This window comes from Pleurodeles waltl, chromosome 4_2, assembly GCF_031143425.1.
Source record: "Pleurodeles waltl isolate 20211129_DDA chromosome 4_2, aPleWal1.hap1.20221129, whole genome shotgun sequence".
NCBI lineage: Eukaryota > Metazoa > Chordata > Amphibia > Caudata > Salamandridae > Pleurodeles > Pleurodeles waltl.
The window spans coordinates 657043507-657058763 of record NC_090443.1 but is presented as its reverse complement, the minus strand read 5'-3'; positions in this window follow the sequence as shown (position 1 = coordinate 657058763).

Sequence of the window (15257 nt, the reverse complement as noted above, 5' to 3'; positions counted from 1 at the left end):
CTGCATACACACACCCACAAACATACACCCCCACCCCCACACACAACACCCTCCACCCCCTCCCCTGTCGGAGCACCCTCTTACCTGTATCCTGGGGGTCCTCCGGCAGGAGACAGGGCGCTGCTGCCAGCAGCAGCGTTCGCCAACAGAACACCTCCAGGCCGGCGGCGGTTTACTGGCGTGGCGCAGCTGGTGGCAGCAGCTCCACCTTACCGTCATCCGCCGGCATGGCCACAGCCAGATTTACACCATCCTTCTGGCGGAAATCCACCTGTGGTCATAATACGGCAGATGGCTGGTAGCCGTGCAATGGTCTTTTGAAGGCCGTTGCTGTGGCTGTAGGCGTTTTTTACCGCCAAGGTCCAAATGAGGCCCTATATGCTGTAACCTATGACAGAGAAGATGAAAAGCCCTTTTGACAGTATGTTGGTGTCCAGTTCTTCCCATTTGCCATAGAACCTTCAGAATAGGCCTGTCATCATCTTTTTAGGTTCAGTGCATTAACTGTATATAGTTAACAAAGACGTAGTGTGCTATAGTTATTTAGAACACTAAAATAATGAAGTAATATGGGCCGACTCATGGAAACAAAACTCAATAATCAGTGAGGCACATGATGAAACTCTACATATTGAGACAAACAATATAAAATAAAGTTAGTCAGTCAGACGCCAGTTTTTGCAGAAGCGATCAGATGTTCTTGTACCGTATCCCCTCCATTGAGGTTGGATTGGATTGCTGGACATTCATTTTGCAAGGCCAGAGGCACTTGTATTGGAGTGGGTAGTAGGGCCTGTGGGGTGGCTTTGGGGCAGGATAACAAACTCAGAGGATTGAGAGATTAAGAGGGTGCAAGGGCAGTGTCTGATGCTCTGTATAGCCCCTCACTGCCTCCACCGTGGGTTACTGGCCAAACTGCCTGCCCTAATGATTTATTGTCTTCCTTTACAATCTTGTGGAACAGCTGTACAAGAGAGGGTAAACACAGGTAGCTCCAGGTTACTCAAACTCACCATAATATAGCAGGACATTCGACTGATTTAATTTATTGCCACCTGTACCCTTTCAGTCCAGCTTTGTAGAAAATCCTGAAAAGCAAGAAAATAATAGTTGGAGTTGATTTGATGCATGGTGTTCATAGAGAAACACTGTGTTTATTTTGAATATGGAAATATAAAGAACATCTCCACCAAAAATAAATTAATATTGCATGAAAAGGAAGAGGGTTGTATGAAATTTGAGTTACAGGATAGTTTTACTTAATTGCAGACTCTGATGGTCAGACTCTTCACTTTTAGCCTGAATTTGAAGATTGCCTTTATTAATGCTTTGAAAGAAATATTAAGGATCGTTCTTCATGCACGGACTGAATAACTGTGATTTTATGGACCTTGTTGTGTAATAGTTCTCTGTTGTAACCTTAAAGGCTCTGTCTTGATAGTTTAAAGGGGTAATGTCCATAATAAAAACTGCGTTTGAGAACAATAATAGAGATTGTTCAGCTGTACTCTCTACAGCAGATCTTGCCGTACCTGAAAAACAAGGGTTAGCAGGTACAATATCTAGCAGTTAACCAAAGTTAATATACAAAAAGTAGTGATCAATAACGACTTTTGCAAAATCATACACCAACAGCTGAACCTAATCAGGGGACAGAAGGCAGGGGACACCTCCTTCACTTTTGAAAGGGAAGGTTCCTGTCCTCTTGCAACATAACTATGTAGACTGATTTGTGAAACATAACAGAGGATATCTAAGGTAACTCCTGATTTTATGGATTTTGGTGATTAAAATGCAAACATGACTACATCTCTCTGTAACCTATTCATAGGTGAGGAATTATCTTCAGCCTGGAATATGCATGAAATCTAACTCCATCCTGATCTTATGGCCACATAACTAAATTATTAGTTATGAACTCTCTGAACCTAAAAGGGATGATACTCAATGGAGGGCTAATGGGGATATTCCTGCTGTCTGGACAAGAAGAGAATTTAAGACACAATTTATACTTTGCTCTCTGATTTTTGTCTTATAATCTATTTCCTTTTTTCTAAAATTATGTTTGATTCCAACCATCCTAATTCATAATAAGATAATTGTTTGTTACATATATTGACTAAACGGCGGGGAAACACCTTGAACCTTGAGGGCAGAGTATTGTTGGAAATCTCAACAGTAGAAGGGTACATTGCTTAAAGTCTTTGATCCTCTCTAACTTTTAGAAGATGTAATACAGGGCAACATAAACCTCTGATGAACCAATAAATTATTCTTGTGTTCCCTTGGATAGGTAAACATACGGCAGCTCCAGAAAAGTCTAGGTCATTGGAAAATAGTATAGGAAAACTGGGGAAGCAAAAGCCTGAGCCTCACTCAGGAATGCCACATAACAGCATAAATTTCATATTGCTTCCAAGTAATGAGATTTCAAGGAAGGGTATTGATTACTACCTCTCTTTGTGGAGGTAATCTCATTGTGCAAACTGCAATTTTAAATGGACATGCTTGGAAATACTGTGGAACAACGAACAAAATCTTAAATTGTCCAAGAGACATCCATTTTAGAGCATGGAAAATTGTCTTTATCTTATTGAGGCCAAAACATAGCTCCTGAATACAGGGTGATCAGCAGGCAAGGTGAACAAATCCACATTTCAATAGCCTAATGAACAGTAAGCAAACAGGATACAACAAGAGAAAGTAAAATGCCTTAGGGTCTGTTTATGCCAAGACCTTCTTTTTGCTTAAACTGAACTGCACCATCACTAAAAAGCTACAATCTTCAGCTCAGGGCAATAATGATCCTCTCGTGGCTTAAGTCAAAGCATTAGACTGAACTTTCCAGACCCAGGGTTTTCTTTCAGATGGACCTTTGACATAAAAAGTACACACTAGAATCCAAAATCCACTGAACCACAGGAAATCAGATGGGATCATCTCAATGTTATAGAGCAATTAATCAAATTCAAGAGCCTTAGTATGCTGACAGAGCACATGCTGTAAAGGTTCTGGAATATTAGCCAGAGCGTGTCCTTCATGACATTTGAACATTTTGTTTTGTCAGTTTCAAGCAAGTCTACCAAGTGAACTTCACTTTCTTAAAAAAAGGAGAAATATCTTAAACGTACTCATCCTAAGTCTTTGTGATAACATTAATGTGACCTGACGAATAAGTGCATTATCTATGACATCAAGAACACTTTGAAAACTCTTATAGATAAGACAGGCTTTCATTCTTAAGATACCTCTTGTAGGATTAAAATTATTCAAGAAGAGATCAAGTTCAAACAAATACACTAAAGAAAATGTACACCTGTGTCAAGCTGATCTTGTGTGATAGGCTCCCAAATCATTGACCTAAGCTAATGCTGCATCCAAAAAGCTTATGGTCTCTGTGCACATTAGTTACCCCATAGCATTGTGAAATAGAGAGTAGGTGAAATTTTTGGTGTTAGAAAATTTGTCCCTTGTTGGCAGAGAAATGCCCCATGTCCAAGTAGGGACCACACTAGTGTCAGGGTAAGTCAGATACACACCCTATATTAACCTGTGCTCACCCTCTATTCGCTTGGCACAGGGCAGGCAGGATTAACTTAAGAGGCAATGTGTAAAGTATTTGTGCAACACTTAATTAGAGTAACACAGTGAAGGACACTACAAAAAGGCTCAACACCAGGATAGAAAGATAGATAATATTTATTTGATTAAAACAAGACCAAAAAAAGAACAATCCAAAAAGTAGAAGTCAAGAAATGGATTTTTAAAGATTAAGGCCCTCATTACAAGATTTGCGGCAAATGCCAGCTACCGCCACAGCGACGGCCACCAACATACCATTGCTGTGGCTACCGACTGTCCACCGAATTATGACTATAGCCGGAATTCCGCCAGAAAGCTGGCAGAATTCTGGCTATGGTCATGGCGACGGATGACGGTACGGTGGCGCCATGCCGCCTACTGTATCATGTCCCATGATACAGCCTGGTGGTGTTTTGCTGGCGGACGCTGCTGTTGGCAGCAGCGCCGCGTCCCGTCTCCTGCCGGAGGACCACCTGCAAGCAGGTAAGTCGGGTTCTCCGACAGGAGACGGGGGTGCAGGGTGTTGTGTGCATGTGTGGGGATGTGTGTGACTGTGTTTGAATGCGTGCATGCGTGTGTAATGTGTGTGCATGAGTAGGTATGTGTGTACATGCATGTTGTGTTGTGTGATTGCGTGTGTGCCTGGATGTATGTTTGTGAGTGTGTATGAATGTATACATGCGTGGTTGAGTGTGTGTATGCGTGTGTGTATGGGGGTTGGGAGTGGGAGGGGGAGGGTGGGGAAGGACTCTGGGGAGGGGAGGAGGCTGGGGAGACCCCTATCAGTTCCAGGGAAGGAATTCCCTGGCACTGATAGTTCCTACCGCCATGGTTTCTGTGGCGGTACAGAACCCACGGAAACCATGGCGGTGGACGGGGTCAAAATTCCATGGGCGGACTAGTGGTGGCTGCTGGGCTCTCTAGCTCGGCAGCCACCACTAGTCGTGACGCCGTGGCAGTCGGTGTGTTAACTTGGCGGTTTGGCTTTGGCCAAACCGCCAATGTCATAATAGTGGAGGCATGTACCGCCAGCCTGTTGGCGGTACTACCACCCTTATTACACTGACCGCCGGGGTCATAATGACCCCCTAAATGTGAAAACAGTGCTTCAAATTCACTAGTCGTCAAAAGATAACGAGGTTGTGAGGGACCAGTGTAAATCCAAAAACCAGCCCGACCATATTAGAGAGTAGGCAGGCTACGGAACCCATGCAGGGTTGGCTCAACAGTAGCTCTCATTCAGCAATTTTTAACGAACCCAGGGCACTGTGTCATTGGCGGGTTATGTGTAAGTGGATGCAATGTGTTGTCGTAGTGCCACTCAGAGTGTCATCGTCAGGCTGTGAAGTCTGTGATCTGCTTTTGTCAGGCAGCCGCTGCGTCGCCATCAGAGATGTGATGCACCAATTTTTCTGCTACACTCAGGCAATGCATTGATTTTTAAAGTGTGTAGCTGCAAACCCAATTCTGAGGCCCTGGACTGAAGAGGGCATCTCAGGCAAGGGTAGTACTCACAGGTGAAGAGTCCAGCAGCACCAGGAGAGTTGCAAGCAGTTTTTGCTGTCCCTGAGACTGCAGAAGAACAGGAGGCAAGCCAACAAGCCCTTGGAGACTCTTGAGTGGAAGGATGTCAGAGCAAGTCCTGTCCTTCTCGCTGCAGGACAGAAGCAGCAGGCAGCAGGCCAACACAGAAATAAAAAAAGTTGGTAGACCCTTCTACAACACAGCACATATCAGCAATAGGCCAACACATCAATGCAGTTGTGAAGTGGCAGTCCCTCCTGGCAGCACAGCAGTAATTCCTGGCAGAGTGTCCTTGGTTCCAGTAGAGATCTGATTTGCTTTAGCTCGGGGTCCATTACTTATACCCAAAAAGACACTTGAGGTGGGGGAGACTTCAAATGAGTCAGCTGAAGTGCACAAGTGTCCCTTTTATCTGAGCCCTGCCTGCCATGCTATATGTTTGGGAGAACAGGACACCATTTTTTGTAGTGAGTGTCAAGCTCTCCCCTTCCTTCTGCCCAGTAAGACCCATTTGTATGCAGATGAATGCAGATGCAGCTGAATGTGCTGTGTTTGTGGATGTCTAGAGGAAATTCACAAAGTATAGTTGTCACCCAGCCCGGACATCTATGTAGAGATAGGTTAAGGCCCAGAATTGTTTAAGGTAAGAAAATGCCAAACTTTCTAAAAGTATCACTTAAAAATGCTCCTAGAGGAATTGTTTAGATGGAGTATGTGTACATGTGGTCTAGTCTTTAATTAATGAATAAGACACTCAATAGGATTCAGGAAGTTCCAAAAATGTACTCATAAACAACAACACTGTATATAACTCCACCTAGATAACAAGATTGAATCCCAACAGAAGTTCTAGAAAGGTGTTATAACCCTCCTCGTGACACAGTTGAATGGATGCGGATGGTGACAGACGTTAGCGGTCCCATATTCAGAAGATTGAGGTCCCCTTGTGTGCTACTACAGAGTCTATTTTTGCAACCTGTTGTATTATTGAACAACACTGAGGTGGTCATTCTGCCGCAGTGGCGGTACGGACCACCACAGACAGGGCGGTCCGACTGCCCCACTCTGGCCGTGGAGGAGCTGCACGGTCCAACTGTTGACATCACCAGGCTGCAACCAGCCTGCAGCCTGGCGATCCCGGCGGTCCTGGCGGTCTCGGAAGTTGTAATCCACCAGGGCAGTGCTGCAAACAGCGCTGGCCTGGGGATTACGAGTCACCAGTGAACACCGCCATGGAAAGGCTGGTGGAGTGGGGGCGTCAGGGGGCCCCTGGAGGCCCCTGCACTGCCCATGGACTTGGATTGAGCAGTGCAAGGGCCCCCATGCACAGCCCCATCGCGCATTTCACTGCCCGAATTACTGGCAGTGAAATGCGCGACAGCACCCGACGCACCACAACATTTCTGTCAGCTCAATTACGAGTCGGTGTCTCTGTTGTGGTGAGTGTTCCACTGGGCCGGAACACTCCTAATGTGGCGGGCAAAAGACCTCTAGTACTGAAGGTCTTTTGACAGCAACAGCTTCGGAGGTCCTGTGAAAGGACCGCTGTGGTCGGAATGACCACCTGAGTCCTGATGATGGTCTGAAGGATCTCTGACTGCCACCACAGGCCGAAACATAGACATTACCTATTCATTTGACAAGCTGAATTGAAAGGCCATGATATTGCTTGAAATGGGACTGAAAACCAGGCAATTATTGTGCAGGACTGCGTCATGAGGAGGGTTATAACCCCTTCCCCTATCTTTATCTCTTCCCATTTGGAAATTCTACTTAAAAGATGTTTTAAGGTAATTACAGTTTTATCCTATGGTAAAGATAGCCCTTGCAAAAGTGAAAACTGACTTTAAGAGTTTTTCACTATCTGGAAATATCAGACTTAAAAGTTAATGTCCAACTTTTAAATACGCTTCATCCTGCCCTTGGGGCTGACCATGGCCTACCTTAGGGGTGACGTACATGTAATGAAAAAGATGGTTTGGGCCTGCAAGTGGGTACACTTGCCAAGTCGAAATGGCAATTTAAACTGCACCCACAGGCTCTGCATTGGTAGGCCTGAGACATGTTTGAAAGGCTACCATAGTGGGTGGTACACTCAGTGGTGCATGCCCACTAGTAGCGTTTAATTTACAGGCTTTGGACACATCTAGCACACTTTACCTGAGACTTACAAATACATAAAATATGCTAATTATGTGGAAGCCAATGTTACCATGTTTTAGAATACAAAGCACCTGCAATTTAGCACTAGTCAGCAGTAATAAAGTGCCCAGAATCCTAAACGCCAGCAAAAATAAAGTCAGAAAACAGGAGGTCAGAGGGCAAAAAGTTTGGGGAAACCACACCAAGGATGCCTGGTCTAACATTTGGCATTTACAAAACCTCCAGATTCATAAATATGTAAATCAAGTGTATGTAATGTCTATGGTTGAGGTCAAGTGTTTGTAGTTGTGTGTTGCATGTACGTATGCATGTATTTATGGAGGTACCTAATATTTGTATTCCACAAACTAAGCCATAAGGCAGTGAAGAACTGAACAGTGCAAATGAGTGATAGGAAAGGGTTAGGGGAACAGGTGCACTCTGACTAAATTGTGATAAGTGTTCAGTGAAGAGGTGTCATCAAATCTTTCCTACTTTGGGGCAGCATTCAAATGGCCCTGATTGATACAGTGAGCTGCTCCAGATCCTAGGCATAGATGAAAAGCCTTACTGTCCTGTTTTTTTCTTTTCTACAACACCTAGGGCCAGATTTAGGTCGTAGAGGATGACCTCTTTCTCTGCCAGGGCGACAGAGTAAAGTACTCTAGCTAGCATCTAAATTAGGTCGGCAGATCACTACGTTGGCGGGGAATGAACACCAAAACCAACATAAAAATTAAGCTGTTAGTCTCCAATCGGAGGTGTCATCACTGCAGGTTTGCTGAGAGCCACCAGAGATGGTGAGCTTGTCTGTAAGATAAGTGGGGTGCTGGTCGTCTTGACCTTGTAACTGATGTAGTTGGTTTTGAAGATCAAGCAAACTTTCATGGGGAGCCAATGGGGTTTTATTGGGATTGTGGTGATGTCATCATGTTTCTTGAGGCCCTGGATGGGACATGCTGCAGCTTGTGATATTGGGCCAGGGTGGAGTCTGGGAAGCCATTGAGTAGAGCTTACCAGTGCCCAGATGCATTAATATGAGGGTTTGGCATGCAGTTCTGAACGCACTTTCAGGAAGAAATTGTTTCATTTTCTTTAGAACAATGTGCTGGTACCAAGCCATCTTTATTTTTGGTAAATTGAGAGTGATTTTGAGGGTGATTTTGATTTCCAGGATGAAATTAAGAAACTTGGTATTCAGTGAAAGTTGCTATTCTAAACCATCAAAGTTACTTACATCAGGCCTAGTATGTACTATTTCTTGCTTGCTGTTCTTGTTAAATAACAATAATTCTGTCTTGGTAGATTAAGGTTCCTGTAGGTTCTGGACAGCCATGTCTGAATAAGGTACAGTCAGTCATTGAGCTAGAGTTGGAGTCATTTGGACCCAGATTTACATAGACGCTATGCATCGAAGGGCAGCAAATAACGTTGCTGTTCTGTGTTCGATGAACGCGAGAGATCTGGCACTTTTCTGCTCTCTTTGAGTGCCGGAGCACTTTTGTCTGCCATATTGCAAGGGTGTCTGCATTGTGGTAAGCATAGGTTTTGTGCTGGAAGGGGTACAGAAAAACTGTGCTTTAAGGTGTTTCCCACTTTGTATGTGTTCTGTACAAAGCAGCACACATGCAAAGTATAAAGAATCAGAAGGAATGGAAACATTTCTTCTTGCTATGCATGAATCAAAGAGGTGCAGGATTTTGGCACAAAACTCTGTCTACAATTCTCTGCTGCTAGGGATTCACACCAAAATGCATGAGTGGTTGCATGGGAATGTCAGTGCATGGCCCATGGAACACCCCTTTGACACAAAGCAACACAAGGCATCGCATTGCACAGGTTTGTGTTATTTTGGGGTATGATTCATCGCAAATTGCACTTGCTCCCCTCAACTCGCCTTTGATTACAATTGTAAATTCCACCACAACACTTTGCTTCAGGTTAAAAAAGTAACACAATCCTGACACAAAGGGCCCGATTTAGAGTTTGGCGAAAGGGGTTACTCCGTGAGAATCATGACGGATATCTCCATCACCGTATTACGATCTCATTATATCCTATGTGAATAGTAATATGGCGAATGGGATATCTGTCACGTTTGTGATGAAGTAACCCGTCTGCCAAACTCTAAATGAGGCCCAAACAGTTTGTAAATTTGGACATGGATGTCTGGAGCAGAGGAGACAAGTTGGGGTGTATATTGCTGGCATGTTAGTGAATTTTTATGCTATTGTCTGTGAGAAGAGCATCCTGAATTCCATGTAGAGGATGAAGATCAGAAGGAACAGTATGAGACGCTGGTGGTCTTAGCAGGTCATAAGAATCATTTTGCACCGGGAAGTGCCGTGTGAATGACCAGGTGTCAGTTGGAAAGGGAGTGGGGGACCCAGTGAAGGAGATGGAAAGTGCTTCCCATGTAAGGTTCCACAGTGTGGTTGAGGGTGCTATTGTTGACTGTGTTGCAGTTGTTTTAGAGGCCCAGCAATACCAGGAAGCAGAATTATCTTCACCTGTGGTTAAAGGAGCATTGTCTACAATGTGTAAGGTAAGGGTCTCCACGCTGCGGTGTAATCTTAAACCAGATTGGTAGTTGTTGAGTGGATGCTTAACATTACTGTTGTGTGTATTGTGCGTCCCTAATATTTTCTCGTAGAACTACATCTTTATTCTGCAGGGTCTCTGTAATAGCGTATTTTGTATTTATTTCTTAATTCTTATTTTAATGCATAACCCTTCATTGTACATTGTGCAGTATAAATGTGGTTTTCTGTTTCTCCATTAGTGGTAAACTGAAATGTTGGAAAAGAAAGCTGTATCTGACAACTTATACCACCGTTGTTAAAACCACTTTTTCGTGTGCTGTAGTCTTCATGTAGTTACAGCGTTTTACATTGTTTAAAATAATACAGGGTTTGTCAGTACTTCATTTTAATTCCTTTCTTTCCAAATTCACCGCAGTAAATATCAATTGCTGTAAAATATGTTACCCTTTTAAAGTTTTGCAAGTTTCTTCCAACCCTAAATTAAATATGCAGGTAAATAATTGATGAGTATTAAACGTCGAATAAAAAGTGCAGTACGTGCAGTCTGAATCATGCATATATTTCTGTCACAAAGAGACCCGATTATGTCAGGCTACGCAGATTCTTTCATTAGAATGTGATCCAAGTCCGCTTGTGGACACAGGTTAAAAGTTCAGAATTAATGTGACTGTAGACCAGCATGATTTGGAAATGTTGCAGCATTACTTCTTTTATGCACAATATTAGGTTACTGTGACATCTCACAGAGCTGATAAGATAAGCAGTTTGTAACCCACAGAAATAAGTAAACATATTCTGGAAAATATGTCTGCCAAAATGCAAGATAAACATTGACTTTCTCTCTGTAATGGTAGCTAACTGATGCGATAAAGACCACGCTGACTTTTAAAGATAAATACATCTTATCGCCTTAGCATGACTACATCCAAAGAAGAAAATACGAGTTCCACCGAATACTCTAATAATGAGGGCAAGTGACGTTAGTTTGGAGTTGTATCGCAGACATTTTATAGATTGCATATCTGCCTTGGTGTTGCACATAAAATGAACTATGTTAAAGGGAAACGTTCGACAAGTTAATAATTTGTCAGATCATTCACAACTGGGGCTGCTATCATGATGGGTTTTGCTGGCACAACACAGGTTTAATGAGGCTGTGGTGCGTAAAGTAAACCCGATCTCGTGAGTTTATTTTCACACAGCACAGCTCAGAAACAAAAACGGGTAAACCTTACTCACTGCTCCCAAAGTGTACTGTTTGAAATAGAGCACTAACTCAAATAAATAGCTAGTTATCTGAGTCACTTGCTATGTTTATGCCAATTTTGTGTTTTTAGTTGTTATTTCTGTTTGGTTCTTTTACTTGTTCTCTTTTATGAATTGTTTACGAAAATAGACTGGCCACTCTTAACCTCCTTTACTAATCTCCTTTCCAGGACCCGAAAATACACGAATCATTAATCATTTTAAAAATGTCCAAATTGTTTTAATTTATATTGTTAAGCCTTTTCCTGTATCTGAAAATTCTTAATTTTGTTAGATGTTTTTACATGTTTTGTTAAAGGACTGAGGAACCCACTTGTGTTACTATTGGGAACCTTTTTCGTTGATATAGAATCCTAAAAGATTAAAAGGAAATGGGCCTAATTTATGCCAATTAGTATATGGGCATTCATAGAAGTACAGACTTACTACTATTTGGAATTCACGAACATTTATAGAATTACGCCTAGAAAGATGCACTCTGGCGTTATTGACTATTCCCATGGGCTCATCTTCCCCCAATAAAGTCTGCATTGGGGACATATGGGTCGGAATGGCAATGCACCTTTTTACCCCTGCTGAGAAAATATTTTTGTGTATAGTTCATTTACAGATATTTACATTTCGTTGTGCTTTGCAAAAAAGATATCCTACAGCATGGCCTTTCATACTGCTTATATCACAGCAAACTGTCACATAATTCACTTTACTCTTCTTTTTCTGACTGCAAAGCGAGAAGAGTTTGTAAACACAAATCCACATTACAAAAATAAGCAGCAATTTTTAGAATACATAGGCGCAGGTTCATAAAAAGTGGAGCTGCACCCAGTGCAGTGCCAATTTTCTTGCGCCTCTTAGCGCCCCCCCCAAAGCCACCATGTGGCACCGTATTTAATATACGGCGCACCATGGCGGTAGTTAGGGAACTAGCACCAGATTCCTTTACGCTAATCCTGCAAAGCCCATTGAGGTCCATTGTAAACGATTGTGTGCCTCCTTTTAACACCTGATCTGAGCAAGTATTATGGCACATATGGGGGAATGCCCCCTTGGCAGACATTATTCTTGGTGCAGACATAATGTAGCACAAAGGGTTACAAAGGGGTGCAATGCATGCACTGAACCACTTGGTAAATTTGGTGCAGGAATTTTGGCCTCGTTGGGCCACATAAGCATAAAAAATGACACTAATGAGATGCAAGGAGGCACTAGGGGCTCTTAATTCTGCCCCACAGTCTGATATTTGACCTCTGTCTTTGAAGGCCAGCAAATGTGACAAGATCAATGTAGAATTTAAGGGCATCTTTATTTATTGCTTGGTCTTTCTTTACCCCCCAAAAATGTGCTTAATCCCTACCAGTGGGTCCCATTCCACAGCTTGTGAAGCACTGCAGTGTAAAGGGAGTTACTCCAGTCATTTTCCAGAGTAAATCTAGGGTTGAATGTGGATAGGTGGGATTTATGGAAATGCACACAAACATGCATGTTTGTGTGCATTCAAATATTTCCAACACAAAACATTCTTTGTAATGTCCTTTTCTCAGGCATCAATTGGGATTTGCAAGCATGGATTTAGCGGAATTGAAGACTTTTAACAATCAATGCTTTTTGAATGGTACTAAAGCCAACTATCACAAAGTTTAGGTTAAAGCTGGTATGGAGATAGAAAATACATTAAAAGTCAAGGAACAATGTAATCCTCTTTAGAGCATTTTGATGGATGTGATAATTCTATGTTTCCAATGCTATAATTTCAAAACTGTATTTGAAAAATTCTACAGGAATCTCTTTTTTCAGAGCAAGCCTCCTTGAAATAAAATTATATGACCATTTTAAAAATGTTATTACATTGGATGGGCTAATAGTTTGTACTTCTCTTGAGTTTGTTATTATTGTAGAGGAGGTCGAGAAGAGTATTAAAAAAATGGAAAATGTGGGACTGATGTGCTACATTTTGTTAGCCACTGACATTGCTTTATTATTTTACTAGACATACTTCCTTAACGTTTTGATTTGTTTTTCTCCTCCAGAGAAGCTGATGGGCCCATTATGGAAACAGCACCATCAACTACCAAACAAAGTAAGAATCTGTGATTCGAAGGATTACAGAACTGTAAAACTCATTAATAATAATTGTAAATATTTGACAATATTTGAACCCTTAGAATAGCCAAACCTAGCAAATCTACCATACCACAAAATGTGCTTTTGCTTTGCTGTGATGCTTTTTGGAATTTGTTTTTCCTTCAATATTATGGCACAAAACAGTATCTGATGCCAACCATGAGTAAATGAGCCACACAACAATGTTTCTCTTTAGGTAATAGAGGCACAGAAGTCATAACACCACAGGTAATTAGGACATTTGATACATCATTATCCAGACAATAGTGGAGAGACTGATTTCAGATCAAAGCTCAAAATTCAACAGAACAAAATATAGTACACATATGACTTTTCTATTTAGTGGACTTTTACATATTTCAGATATTCATATAGATAATGTAGGAAGTTGCCTCTGTATGTATTATTTCAAAGTAAGAAATAGCATGCACAGAGTCCAAGGGTTCCCCTTAGAGGTAAGATAGTGGCAAAAAGAGATAATTCTAATGCTCTATTTTGTGGTAGTGTGGTCGAGCAGTAGGCTTATCAAAGGGTAGTGTTAAGCATTTGTTGTACATACATACAGGCAATAAATGAGGAACACACACTCAAAGACAATTCCAGGCCAATAGGTTTTTGTATCGAAAAATATATTTTCTTAGTTCATTTTAAGAACCACAGGTTCAAGATTTACAAGTAATACTTCAAATGAAAGGTATTTCACTTAGGTAACTTAGGAACTCTGAATCAGCAAAATAGCACGTACAGTGTTCACAAAAATGGCAATAAGCTGTTTTAGAACTAGACACTGTGCAAATTTCAACAGTTCCTGGGGGAGGTAAGTATTTGTTAGTTTTGCAGGTAAGTAAACCACCTACAGGGTTCAAAGTTGGGTCCAAGGGAGCCCACCGTTGGGGGTTCAGGGCAATCCCAAAGTTACCACACCAGCAGCTCAGGGCCGGTCAGGTGCAGAGGTCAAAGTGGTGCCCAAAACGCATAGGCTTCAATGGAGAAGGGGGTGCCCCGGTTCCAGTCTGCCAGCAGGTAGGTTCCCGTGACTTCGGTGGGCAGACCAGGGGGGTTTTGTAGGGCACCGGGGGGGACACAAGTCAGCACCAAAAGTACACCCTCAGCGGCCCGGGGCGGCCGGGTGCATAGTGCAAACAGGCGTCGGGTTTGCAATTGAGTTCAATGGGAGACCCGGGGGTCTCTTCAGTGAAGCAGGCAGGCAAGGGGCGGGCTCCTCGGGGTAGCCACCACCTGGGCAAGGGAGAGGGCCACCTGGGGGTCGCTTCTGCACTGGAGGTTGGATCCTTCAGGTCCTGGGGGATGCGGGTGCAGTGTCTTTACCAGGCGTCGGGTTCTTAGAAGCAGGCAGTCGCGGTCAGGGGGAGCCTCTGGATTCCCTCTGCAGGCGTCGCTGGGGGGGCTCAACTCTGGCTACTCACAGGGTCGCAGTCGCCGGGGAGTCCTCCCTGTAGTGTTGTTTCTCCGCAGGTTGAGCCGGGGGCGTCGGGTGCAGAGTGCAAAGTCTCACGCTTCCGGCGGGAAACGTGGAGTCCTTTTAAAGTTGTTTCTTTGTTTCAAAGTTGTTTCTTCTTTGGAGCAGAGCCGCTGTCCTCGGGAGTTCTTGGTCCTTTTAGATGCAGGCTAGTCCTCTGAGGCTTCAGAGGTCGCTGGACCCTGTGGAACGCGTCGCTGTTGCAGTTTTTCTTGAAGTGGGGAGATAGGCCGGTAGGGCTGGGGCCAAAGCAGTTGGTGTCTCCGTCTTCTCTGCAGGGCTTTCAGGTCAGCAGTCCTTCTTCATCTTCAGGTTGCAGGAATCTATCTTGCTAGTTTCTGGGAGCCCCTAAATACTCAATTTAGGGGTACGTTTAGGTCTGGGGGGTTAGTAGCCAATGGCTACTAGCCCTGAGGGTTGCTACACCCTCTTTGTGCCTCCTCCCTGAGGGGAGGGGGACACATCCCTAATCCTATTTGGGGAATCCTCCATCTGCAAGATGGAGGATTTCTAAAAGTCAGAGTCACCTCAGCTCAGGATACAGTAGGGGCTGTCCTAACTGGCCAGTGACTCCTCCTTGTTTTTCTCATTATCTCCTC